Source organism: Rhinolophus sinicus, chromosome 3 (genome assembly GCF_057876585.1).
Source record: "Rhinolophus sinicus isolate RSI-liver-muscle chromosome 3, RSI-T2T, whole genome shotgun sequence".
NCBI classification, from domain to species: Eukaryota; Metazoa; Chordata; class Mammalia; order Chiroptera; family Rhinolophidae; genus Rhinolophus; species Rhinolophus sinicus.
Genome location: NC_142503.1, coordinates 92479292 through 92492671, shown reverse-complemented (window position 1 = coordinate 92492671; position 13380 = coordinate 92479292). Strand labels below are relative to the sequence as shown.

Below are 13380 nucleotides of genomic sequence, written 5' to 3'. Positions count from 1 at the left end.
CCTGCCATCCTGGGCCTGTGGACTCACTAAGGAGGCAACTTCCAGAAGCAGGGGAGCTGACCTACCAGAAAAGGGTTCTTTTTTCCTCCTCTTCTGGATGCTGAGTTAAATCCCCTCATGAAGTCCAGTAGGATAACCCAGAACCAGGTGCCGAAAGTAGGGCCAGGGGCGTTGATCTTTGACTGGCCTGTACCAGTACAGCTGGTCTGGTTGTGAAACAAATACCTGAACCAACTAATCAACAGCTGCTGCCCCAGGCTGCCGGTCCCTCCCTGGGACCCCCGGCCCTCCCCATGGTAAAGGAGTAATGCCCGCAGCATCGGTCTCTAAAACCTGATTAGCCAGTGCCAAAGTGTTCCTGGTGGTTAAATATTTAATACCATGGTGGAGCAGGGCCCCTTCTGCAGGTGTGAATGAAAGAGGAGCTACATGGCAGGCCTGACCAGCCCAGGGGGCTACATGGCAGATCTGACCAGCCCAGGGGACTACATGGCAGATCTGACGAGCCCAGGGGGCTACATGGCAGATCTGACCAGCCCAGGGGGCTACATGGCAGATCTGACCAGCCCAGGGGGCTACATGGCAGATCTGACCAGCCCAGGGGGCTACATGGCAGATCTGACCAGCCCAGGGGGCTACATGGCAGATCTGACCAGCCCAGGGGACTACATGGCAGGCCTGACCAGCCCAGGGGGCTACATGGCAGATCTGACCAGCCCAGGGGGCTACATGGCAGATCTGACCAGCCCAGGGGGCTACATGGAAGATCTGACCAGCCCAGGGGGCTACATGGCAGATCTGACCAGCCCAGGGGGCTACATGGCAGATCTGACCAGCCCAGGGGGCTACATGGCAGATCTGACCAGCCCAGGGGGCTACATGGAAGATCTGACCAGCCCAGGGGGCTACATGGCAGATCTGACCAGCCCAGGGGGCTACATGGCAGTTCTGACCAGCCCAGGGGACTACATGGCAGGCCTGACCAGCTCAGTGACAGAAAGTATCCACCCAGGATGGTCTGATCATAAATTCCTAACTGAAAGCACGTCACGGTGGGTAGGTTGTCCCAGGCCTCCAGCTTCCTTAGCAAAGGTCAGTCTCTACCTTAAGTGAGCCCTGCCCATTGTTCTTATGCATCTAGGATAACATACATCAGTGTTTCATTTCCTTTTGCAGCACCCTCACAGGCACAGCCACAGCACCAGGGCACAAGCACGAAACCCCGCGTTATCATGTTGCCCACACACCATCTCTATTTACTGCAAATGTTAACTGTTAACTATCCCATACCCACCAGTGTAAAAGAAGGAACTCTTCATTTTACTTTTTATCCAATCCCAGAGATTTCCCCACTTTGCTTTCTCCTACCTTCTTAATCTGCCACCAATGGATTTCATGGAACCTTCCTTACTTTCTCTCCTTTGATTCTAAAATGCATAATTGCCATTCTCCGGAGCATTTTCTCAGTCCGTTGAGATCTTGCTTCTAGGCACGTCCTGAGATTTGGCTCAAATAAACTTATAAAATTTTTCTATAGGTTTGTATTTTCTTTCATCAACAAGAGGAACAATCTCCCCACCCCAGCACAGCCTCAAATTATTGACCCTCCAGCCATGCTTCAGCCAGAGGGAGGGTCCAGGTGCTGGGTGGTTTCCCCGCTGGTTCACCTACCCCATCTCTCTCCCCAAGACCAAAGCTAATAAAGCACTGAGCTGACACAGAAGGCTCTCCACAACCTATTAAGTGCAAACAAACGTGTATATGACTCCATGTATGGTAAAACACACACACACAACCTCCCAAAAACCTGTTTGTATTTTAATGTGAATGCATAGAAAAAGGTCTTGAAGGAATACACACCAGTTGGTGTCTATGCTAGAATGTATTCTAGAATTTGTAGGATGGGAAAGGGAGTTGCCTTTGGAATGTGTGCTGTATGTAGGGTGCTCTCAGCTTTTTACTCTATATATTTTGTGTTATGAGTTGAATTGTATCCCTAAAAATTCGTTTGTTGAAGTCCTAACCAGCACCTCAGAATGTGACCTAATTTGGAAATGGGATCGTTGCTGATGTAATTAGTTAAGATGAGATCACACTAGAGTAGGGTGGGTCCCTAATCCAAAATGACTGGTGTCCTTATAAAAAGGGGACATTTGGACGCAGCCATGCACGCAAGGAGAACGTCATGTAAAGATGAAGGCAGAGATGGGTGATGCGTCTGCCAGCCTAGGACCACCCAAGTTTGCCCACAAACCACCAGGAGCCAGGGGCAGGGCCTGGGACAGATTCCTCCTGGTGGCCTCAGAAGAAACCAGCTCTGTGGGGCCTTCACCTTAGACTTCCGGCCTCCAGACCGTGAGACACTCAATTTGCGGTGCGTTGTTACAGCCGCCCCACGAAATAAATACACTTTGTATAGTTGAACATCGCACCATGAGAACTCCCTCCTGATAGCGGTCAGACTGCACAATGAGTGTTGCTTGTGAAATTAAAAATCACATATGTATCTTTCCAAAGCATGTTACTGAGCTAACCCCACACTCTAGCACCACTCCCTGTGCTGATGCAGAGGTCTTGTCATTTAACACAGCCACCACCCGTTACTGCCCCTTTTACGGATGGGGTGACCTTCCTGTGCTCACACAGCTTGACTGAAACGGTGCAGGATGGGAGCTTTGGCGCCTGGACCCCAAGCCCAGTGCCCTGCGTACTTCTCAGGGGCTGTGCCCACCCCCTTTCTGGCCTCTATCCCATCATGCATTTATCAGCTGTGGTGGGCAGAGGCACCTAGGGGGTGGGGTGAAGACCCTCTAAACTGGGAGTCAAATAGTCCTGGAATCAATTCCTGACTCTACCATTTATACCTGAGTGACCTTAGGTGAAGCGTCATTCACTTCGTGAGTCTCAGTTTCTTCATCTATGAGATCATAAAAAGCCCTTTACAAACTGTAAAGAGCTGAGCACAGGGATTTGTTATAATGCCTTATCCTGATGTCACTTTTGCCTAAAACACAGCCAACTTTCCCCAGCAGCCCCTGCAAACCCCTATTGACTAAAGCATCCCCAGCTGTGGGGCTGGGAAACCCTCCCCAGGCCGTGAGCACTTCTTTTCTCTCTCAGGTCTGCTGAGCGCTCCCTACTTCCCAAGCGTCCTTGTGGGAGGTAAAATAATGGCCCCCATAGATGTCCACATCCTAATCCCTCGGACCTGGGAATATGTTACCTTCCAAGGCAGAGGGGACTTTGAGGATGTGATAAAGTGAAAGACTTTAATTAAGATGGGGAGATTCTCCTGGATGACCTGGGTGGGCGTGATGTGATCACGATGGTCCTTACAAAAGGGAGGCAAGAAGGTCAAAATCAGAGGAGATGTGATAACGGAAGCAAGTCAGAGAGAGAGATTTGGAGATGTTACACCTGGAGCCTTGAAGAGGGAGGGAGAGGCCAGGGGCAGAGGAGTGCAGGTGGCCTCTAGAAAGGCAGGCAAGGAAACACATTCTCCCCTAGAGCCTCCAGAAGGAAAGCAGCACTGCTGACACCTTGATTTTAGAACTTCTGACCTCCAAAACTGTTAGATAATAATAAATTTGTGTTGTTTTTAAGCCATAAAATTTGTAGTAATTATTGTAGCAGCCACAGAAAACTAGTACACCCCTCCAAGATGTTTTGCGGGCATATTCCCTTTAATCCTCATCACAACCCTCTAAGGTGGATACAACTAACATCTCCATTCTAGAGCCAAGAAAATTGATGCCCAGAGAGGTTAAGTAACTTGTCCAAGGTCACACAGCAGGTAAAGTGAGTGGGATTCTAACCCAGGCAGTCTAGCTGCAGAGCTTTCCCCCTTCAGCAAGGTGACTGCAGCCTGTGCAGGTCTGTGTCTCAGGCACCTCCTGTCTTCCAGTAGCTCCCTCCACCGCTGGGCAGACCCTCCCTGCAAGTGGGTTGATTCTGTCTCTTGAAACCAGACCCTTGGATTTCTTGAGTTTCTGGTTCACCATGCTCTGATGTCTTACGTGCTTCTGGAGGGGGTGGGAGGATGCCCTGCCGTGCCCTCTGCTGGGAGGCAGCATCTTGGTAGCACTTCATAAGGGATGGGAGAGGGCATTGACCCCAGATCAGGGGCCTGCATGGAGGGGACCAGCCATTCAGAGTGACTGACAGGCCCTGAGAAAGTCATAGCCCCTGCCACTGCCCAGCTACTCTCAGAGGCCTGACAAAGAAGCACCACCTTGCTGTCCCACCCTGTGTGTGTGTGTGTCTGTCTGTCTGTCCCCTCTGCAGGTGTGGGAGAGGAGCTGTCAGATCACACAGAGCCCTCTCCCCAGTTTAGAGTCATTTCACATTCGCCCCAGCTGGCAACTCAGCCAGTCACAGGAAAGATCTGGTAGGAAGTCTTGGCAAGTCCCTCTTCCATTCTCTCAGCCTGTCCCTCCCTTCCGGGAGCCTCAGGCTGCCCTGGGCTCTTGGAGAGGCCACAGCCAGGCTGCCTTGTCCCACGGACCTGAGCCCTCCATCACTCTGGAGCCCCCTCCTGCCTAAGCCACCAGCCCAGCTCCACTGCAAACCCCGCCTCCGTTACCTAAAAATAACTCCTCTCCGCCCTACTCTCTCCCTCCTGGGCTTCTGCGGGTGTTAATATTCTCCCAGCCAGGCTGAGAGCCTCGTGCTAGGCAGACTGCAGGCCAGTAATTAGGTTAACTCCCCTCCTGCCAAGGACAGAGGCCGGTGGGCTGATGGGGCTGGGGTAGGGGTGATCGGAAATGCTCCTTTCATGAGCTGAGGTGATTTTGTGTGTGTGTGTGGGGGGGGGGGAGTATGTGGTGTGTGCAGTATGTAGTGTATGTATGTGTGTGGTGTGCTGTGTGTGGGATGTGTATGTGGTATGTGATGTTAGTGTATGAAGAGCCTGTTTGCATCACAGAGGATCTTGTCCTCGCCCAGAACATTCCATAGCTGCCGTCTCCCAGTGTGTCTGTGAGGAGGCCTCTGTTACAAACGGGAAAGCAGAGAGGGACTGTCCAGCCAGCCCCATCTCACTAGGAGCCCAGTGCAGCTTTACCCACTTTTGGGGGGCAGCGACCCAGTCCCAGGCACCTACTGAGACTTAAGTCAAGTGACTTTGCCTGCAGTGATTGGTGGTGGGACCTGAGTCCTCCCTGAAACCTGACACTAGCCCTGGGCACTTTCCTCAGGGGAGAAGCAGGGTCGTGCCAGCCTGTTGGAGGGCAGGGGCTGTCCAAGCAGCTGTGGGAGAGGCCCCAGGAAGGGGCGCTGACCTCACACTGGAGAGTCCCGGCAGCGAGGCAGAGGCCAGGGCCAGTGCGGGTGCCAGGCCAGACATCTCCAAGGGGCCCTGACATGATGTAGGCACATTTATTGTGATGTGTGTCTAAGTGTTAGAAACAGCACGTCAGGCCTGTCATCCTGGGCAGCACTGCTCATACAGGCTGAGTACAAACACGAGCTGATTGAAAGAAAGAGCTAAGTGGCATTACAGAAGGTATGCAAAGGAGCAAAATGTGGAGACAGAATACAAACTGCCCACGTGTCAGTGATACCAGGCTGCTTTATAAATTTGACTCCATGCATCCCAGTGCAACAGAACCTTCCAGAAGGAAGAATCCAGCAGGGCTGGAGTGATCCATAAGGACAGCCTAGAAGGTGAGACTGCTGAAGGCCAACAAGAGGTCACCTCACTCCGGACCTCCCCACTGCCCCCCACAACCCTCCAAGGCTGTGTAGCCTTGAGCAAATTACTGAACTTCTCTGGGCCTCAATTTCCTCACTAGCAAAATGGAAATGATAAAGCCCATTGCCAGGCTTGCTGAGATTAAGTATCCAAGGCCCACAACACACAGTAGGCGCTCAATAAATGGCAACTTTGCCTTGATTTTCTTCACGAGGCGGTCAGGGTCCTCCTGGGCTCACAGGGAGGCTCCCGGTCTGAGGCCGGGGCTGCTGAGAGGAGGGCTCTGGCTGGACTGCACAGGACCAGAGGTGAAGAAGCAGAGATCACCCGAGGGGCAGGGGCAGCCGCAGGCCCAGCAGATGCACAGGGCCTCACTGCTCCCCCCGCAGGCCTGGGCCAGCATGAGCACCGGCTTTGTCTGAGCTGAGCAAGCTGCTGGGGCTTAGGAAGTAAATTCAGCTGCCAGCGTCCCTGGAGGAGTAATTAAAGCAGGACCAAGGGAGAAGAAAGAGACCCTGCTGCCGTCAGTGCATTGGGAGGCTTTTCAGTGTGAAATCTATACACCATATTTATACCCGCACACACGTGCAGGCCTTTTCCAGGGAGCCCAGCTCTCTCCCTGTCCCACACTGACAGCCTGCTCCAAATCATCCATCTCTCCCCAAAATACAGCCGCCGGAGTGGGCAGGCTGGGGTTGGTGCAGGCCAGGACCCTGGAGCTCCGCAGGGCTCCCACGTGGCTCTGCCTCCAGCTCACTCAGCCTGCCGCCCCAGCTGGGGCAGGGCCCAGGGTTCTGGCAGATCCCTGCAGGGACATGAGTTTTCTGTCCTTTCATGTACACTGGACTTCTGCTGCTCAGAGGGGGCTCCTCCTGGGCCACTGGCCAGGCAGGAAAGGCCTCATAGAAGAGCTGGGCCCAGGTTAGAACCCCAAGAGGGGACCCTCAGTTGATCCACGCCTGCCTCTGGGTACCTGGGGATCTGGATCACTGAGTGTGTGCTCCTCTAGCCATGTCTGTCCCACGGTCTGATGTGTCGGTGCATGTATTTGTGCACGGATGCACATTGGTGGGGCCCATATTGATGTGGGGGGTGCTGTGTATGTCAGGAGTTGCTTGATGTGATGTGTGTGTCTGAAGTTTGGGTCATACAGGTGCAGAGGAGGTGTAGATATGTTCATGAGTGTATGTACGTGGATGAGTGGCTATGGCGTGGGTCCTAGAGCAAATTAAGCCTGAAACGTCGCTGGAGGCAAAAATGACAAAACTAAAGCTGTCCTATTTTGGGCTCATCATGAGAAGGCAGGGTTCTTTGGAAAAGAAAAAATGCTGGGGAAAATGGAAGGCAGCAGGAAAAGAGGAAGAGCAAATATAAGATGGATTGATTCCATTAAAAAAGCCATGGGCGTGAGTCTACAGGAGCTGAGCAGGGCTGCTGAGGACAGGACCCTGTGGACGTCACTCATTCACAGGGTTGGCAGGAGTCAGACCGACTAACAGCATGTAAGAATGACAATGAGGTATGTATGTGGAATGTGTATGGGGCATGTGTGTTGGGTGTGCACATTAGGCAGGGGTATGGGGCGTGATCGGGATGTGTCTGTGAGACATGTGCATAGGGCATGAAGGAGCGCGGGGGCCTGCAGGTGGCATGTATGTGAGGCACCTGTGAGCTGTGCGTGAGTCTGGTGCGTGTGTGTGCCATGCGCTTATGTGCAGTGGGTTCAGGCGACTGGAATCTATTCTGCTGGCAGATGGATGCTGGAGATAAAACTAGGTCACACCCTCCAAGACAGCCTCAGCTGCCATCTCTGCGCCCGTCCCCACCCATTCCCTCCTCCCCCACTCAAACCAGTGCCCTGTCCTGGTCTGAACATGGTGCTCAGGCGTCCGAGGACAGTTTGCTGCACACTCCTTGGGGATGAGGGTTCCCAGGCCAGATCCCTGCCCAGGGAGACAGCCTGAATGTTTCCTGGACCTGGACACAGAAGGTGCCCAGCAGTGATGGAGGGGTGATGGGTGGTGGGTGATGGCCTGTGGTGGCCTGTCAAGGAAAGAGAGGAAGCACACATCCCAGGCCGCAGTGATGGATAAAGGAGCAGGGCTGCCCTCTGCCCTGACCACACCCCTCCTTTGTCCCTCTGCTGACATTCTCCACTTGTTTCTATCCCATCTTTTTTCATGTGTTTTCTCTCCTCATCCTAATCCTCCCTCTCCTGAGCATTAAATTTTTTTTCTTGAAATACGATATGCATACAAAGAGTGTTAAAATAATTCATATACAGCTCAATTAATTTTCTCAAACTGAACACACGTGTGTACCCAGCATCCGGATCAAGAAACACATTACCAGCCTTTCTGTACCCCTTCTAGTCACCACCCCCCAAGGATAAACACTATCCTGACTTCTAACACTACAGACTAGTTTTATCCAAATAGTCATTTTAACCCCAACACCTGAGTCCCTTCCCCAACCCAGCAGCAATGTTAACCCCTCCTTGAATGTGAGAGGTAAGGAGAAAGCTGTGAGCTTATGCTATCTGTCCCCACCTCTCCACCCCCTCACCCCCCTGCCCCGGCTTGCAAGCAAAGGATGAGGGACTGGCTGGCTCTTGTCACAGATGTCTGTTGAGTCTCCACAGCCCCTGCTTGAGTGTTTTGGGGCTAAATTCCATAGCTTGACAAGGAATAATTAGCTTCTGTAAGTGTGTCAAGGCAATACAATCTGCTATAACGAAGACACTAAAATTTCAGTAGCTTATTACTACTTATTATTATTTCTCATTTTCTAATAACCTTACACTGATGTTCTTGGTCAGCAAGCAGCTCTCCTCCACGTGATGATACAGGGGCCCAGGCTCCTTCCATCTTGTGGCTCCCTCCCCGCTCCCCAGGGCCTTGGAGTCTTGAGCATCCTGTCAGCAGATGGGGGAAGAGAGGCCAGAGAGGGCACACCTGCTTCTTAGGTGCCTCTTCCAGGAAAATATCACTCTGTCTGCATTCCATTCGTGAGAATAGTCACATGGTCTATCTACATGCAAGGAATGTTAGGAGATATAGTCCTTGCATGGGCATTCACATCCTATTGACATGCTTCTGGAAGGGAAGCATGAACGTTGGGTGGACTTCTGTCACAGTGGGCTTCATGGGGAGGGAAAGCCCAGAGAGGATACAACCTCTTTGCTCCTGCCTCTACTTTGCCTGGTGGGCAGCGTTCACTGACGCAATGCCTCATTTACTTATCCCTTTGAGTGACTTCTCACTCATTCATTCACTTGCAAATTCATTCACTCATTTCCCCCAAGCCCTTTACACAAATATCCACTCTTCTGTGCACACACATCCGATACACCTATAAGACCTAGTCAAAGCCAAAGGTGCAGAATAACTGCTCCAGCCAGAGTCACACACCCACCATGTGGCCAGCTCTCAGGGGTACAGGCTCTGGGGTGCCAAAATGTCCAGGGAAGAGCCAGGGAATTGACAACCTGGTTCTAGGAGGTAGGTCCTTCCCACAGGGACAACATTCAAGGACCTGAGTGAGTTCTAGCTCCAGGTGTGCCCTGGTGAGGGCAAGGGCCAGGACCCAGGAAGAGAAATGAGACTGTGCACAGTTTTGAGGCCAGTGATTCAGGGGACAAGCCTGGCTTTGGTCAGACAGGTGGTTTGAGTCACTGCTCATGTCACCTATGGACTGGATGGCTATGGGCAACTCTGAATCTCTCCGGTCTTCAGCATCCTCACCTGTGAGATGAGACAATGATGCCCAGCCACAGGCCTATTGTGAGAATTAGAGGTAATGAGGATGAACATAATCACGGGATATAACCGTGTTCAAAGGGGGTCATTCTCACTCCTGGGCCCAGGCTCAGGGACACTTGCATCTGTGGGGGATTTGATTCCAAGTCCCCGGAGTGGATAAGGCTTAGGCTGCTCATGACAGTCCCCCAACCCCAGCCCAGGATAGCCTTGGGCCAGGTTGGGGACTGAACTATTGGGACAGTTGTGAGGCCTTGGTAGGGGAGGAGAAGTCCCATGTAAAACCCTAAGACAGAAAAGTATGGCCCTCTCCCCCCTTCCACCTCTTCCTCTGGTCCCAGCAAAAGTTTCCTTCTTTCCCACTACCACCTCCCAGGGATCTGCACTCTCCAAAAGGACCCTAACGAGGGCAATGCTTAACCCAGAGCAATGGTCCCTTATGATGGATTTACAAGTAGAGAAGAAAGCAAGAGACAGGAAGGAGGAGGCGAGTGGGGGAGGCTGCCGCCTCTGCTCATTTTTTATTAAAGATCTGCTTCAAGGTCAGCCCTGCCCGTCTGCCACAAGGGACTCCTCAATTTCTCTGCAGAGAGAGAGAGAGAGAGAGAGAGAGAGAGAGAGAGAGAGAGAGAGAGAGGCTGGGAGCAGGGCTAGGAAATGGAGAGGAAGAAGCCTGGGGTAGGCCAGGCAGAGAGGCACAGAGAGAAAGAGGCACAGAGATTCATGAATGCAGTGTAGACCCAGCAGAGTGCTGGGCACTGAGGGAGCACCAGGGCAACAGGGACGGGAGTGGGGAAAGAAAGGACGACAGCAGAGAAACACTGATGGGTTTGGCCGGGGCAAAGAGTGAACAGTTATGGTATCAGATTAAGGGAGGGACCCAGTAAAAGGCAGCAGGACATCCCTGGCCTTTCATCTGCATCATTAATTCACTGTAGGCTATGGCAATGAGCAGACCCATAGTAATTAGAAAAGGAATACAACCCTCAGAGACAGGTATTATTAGCCTCGTCTTACAGATGAGGAAACAGAGGCTCAGTGAGGCTTTCCAAATCCACACAACCAGCAGCAAATCTGGGCTTTGGGCAAGGGAACAGCCCGGGGCACGAGGAGCACGAGCTCTCAGGCAGATGAGGGCCACAGCATCCGTTCTCAAGCTCAGGACAATGATAGTGGGTCTATTCCAAAGCGTAGGACTTGGTAGATATGGCAAATTAAAGATGGCCACCAAGAGGGGGGATCTATGTCTCCCACCTTTGAATATGAGTGAGAGGGCATGATTTTAAATGCAGTGGGCTCTGTAACTGCTTTGACAAAATAGAAAATGGGTAAAGTAATGTCATGCCTTCTGAGCTCAGGTCTTAAGAGCTTGGCAGGTTCTCTTTCTCCTCTTTTTGGAACACTTGCTCCCAGAACCCTGAGCTGCCACGTGAGAAGTCTGATGGTCTGTTGGAAACAGCACATGGAGAGGCCTGAGACGACCTGGAGAAGGAGTGAAGTCAAACTGAGCCCAGCCCTCCAGCCAGCCCCACCTGGGCCCAAGACGTGTGAATGAAGGTGTCTTGAACCTTCCAATCCACAGCTCATCCATCAACTGAAACCACCAAGTGACCACATTTAATGCCTCGTGGAGCAGAAGAATCACCTAGCCAAACCCTACTCAAATTTCTGACCCACGAACTTGTGATCTATAATAAAATGGTTATTGCTTTGAGTCATTACGTTTTGGAGTATTTGTTATGCAGCAACAGATAGCTTTAGAACAGGTCTGGAGAGAGTGCAGATACCGTCACATTTAACAAGCACTCAAGGTGGTTCTGATACAAAGGGTCAAGGAAACACTTTGAGAAGCACTAGAAGAGAGGGGCTAGGACTTCAAGGCCAAGTGCCCCCAAGGTGTGTGTCTCCATCACATCATACAAAGAGATAAAAGGAAAGAGACAGGGCAGAGCCAGAGGAAAAGGGAGCAGAGTAGACCTGGGGGTAGAAAGGGGGAAAAGTGGAAGGGGAGGACAGAGAACAGCTTGGTGACAGACAGAAAACCAGACAACTCAATTCATCAAGCAATGATTCCTGCCTCCTCTGTGCTAGTGTGGGCTATCTGGAGACAGGCACGACCCCGCCCTGCCTTCACGGAGTTCATGTTTCAGATACAGGATGGTCCAGAGAGAGCGCGGCAGAGACAGGGAAGAATAAGAAAGGGCAGGGTGAGTTCTGTGGTCCAGGCGACTCCCTATAAGCTGCTCTGTGGGCGTGGGAGCTCTAGCGAGTGAAGACATCAGCCTGGCCTGGCCAGGTGTCTCATCACAAGGCCTTTCCCTTTCTTGCCTCTGAGCATGAGCCCCCTGGAAGGGCGAGGTGGGCACCAGGATGGGTGGGCACCTGGAAAGGAAACTTGCCCTGGACAGGGAAATCAAAAAAGGTGCTACCGCAAATTAAAGGCCAGTGGGGCATGCAGGGGTTGGTAGGGGAGGAGAAAGTGGAGGTGGGCAACGCCAAATTTAGTGACAGGTTGAAGGCAAGTGGGTCTGGCTATGGGAGGAATGGGAGAACATGAATCCACTCCAGGTGCAGGGCTCTGAATCAGACACTGAGTCTGCGTCTACTTTGGAAAGGTTTATTCAAGGCACTATTGTTCCTTTAATACAAATGGCAGAATGTAAACAGACCAAATTTTGGCTGGTGAAGCTAGGCAAAAGGGAAGCATTTAGATAGCCAATCAACAAATATTTACTGAGCACCAACTATGTGCTGGAACTGGGAATACAGCCGTGAGCCAAGTCCTCACTTTCATGCAGCTCAAGGTCTAGGGTGTGAAGAGAAAAAACACACAAGTGGATGAGCAATGTGACAGGTGGTGATAAGATTGAGTATAAGGGAGAGTCCTCCACCCAGGGAGACAAATGGCCAGTAAGCACACAAAAGATGTTTAGCATCACTAATTATCAGGGAAATGCAAATCAATACCAAAATGAGACATCACTTTACACCGATTAGGATGACTATTATTTTTTTAAAAAACAGAAAATAACAAGTGTTGCCAAGGACGCAGAGAAATTGGGATCTTTGTGCATTGCTGGTGGGAATTACAATGATATGGCTACTGTGGAAAACAGCATGGTGGTTCCTCAAAAAACTAAACATAGAATTACATATAACCTACTTCTGGGTATATGCCCTAAAGAATTGAAAGCAGAGACTCGTTCATAGATAGCAGCACTATTCACAATAGCCAAAAAGTGGAACCAATCCAAATGTCCGCTGATGGATGAATGAATAAACAAAATGTAGTATATAGATACAATGGAATATTATTCAGCCTTATAAAGTCCTGAAAGGGGCCGGCCCGGTGGTTCAGGCGGTTGGAGCTCAGTGCTCCTAACGCCAAAGGCTGCTGGTTCGATTCCCACATGGGCCAGTGGGCTCTCAACCACAAGGTTGCCAGTTCAATTCCTCGAGTCCCACTAGGGATGGTGGGCTGTGCCCCCGCAACTAACGGCAACTGGAGCTGGAGCTGAGCTGCGCCCTCCACAACCAAGATTGAAAAGACAACAACTTGACTTGGAAAAAGTCCTGGAAGTACACACTGTTCTCCAATAAAAGTCCTGTTCCCCTTCCCCAATAAAAAAATAAAAAATAAAAAAAAAGTTCTGACATATGCTACAACATGGATGAGCCTTGGGGACTTTATGCTAAGACACAAAAAGGCAAATTCTATATAATTCTACTAACGTGAGGTACTTAGAATAGTCAAATTCATAGAGATGGAGAATAGAATGGTGGGTGCCAGGGACTAGGGGGAGAAGAAACGGGGAGTCACTGTTTCACATGTACAATTTCAGTTTGGGTTTGAGTGATGGCTGTGCAACAATGTAAATATACGAATGCCACTAAGCTATACATCTGAAGTTGTTAAAACTGTAAATGTTA

The 13380-nt window shown here is 51.1% G+C and overlaps 1 long non-coding RNA gene across 1 annotated transcript; it reads left to right on the top strand.

Moving 5' to 3' along the window:
* Positions 1–6991: 6991 nt before the first annotated feature.
* Positions 6992–11168, top strand: LOC141570382 (uncharacterized). The gene is made up of 2 exons (XR_012494386.2): positions 6992–7211; positions 10864–11168. It is a non-coding gene; the product is annotated as an uncharacterized LOC141570382 (long non-coding RNA).
* The last annotated feature ends 2212 nt before the right edge of the window (positions 11169–13380 follow it).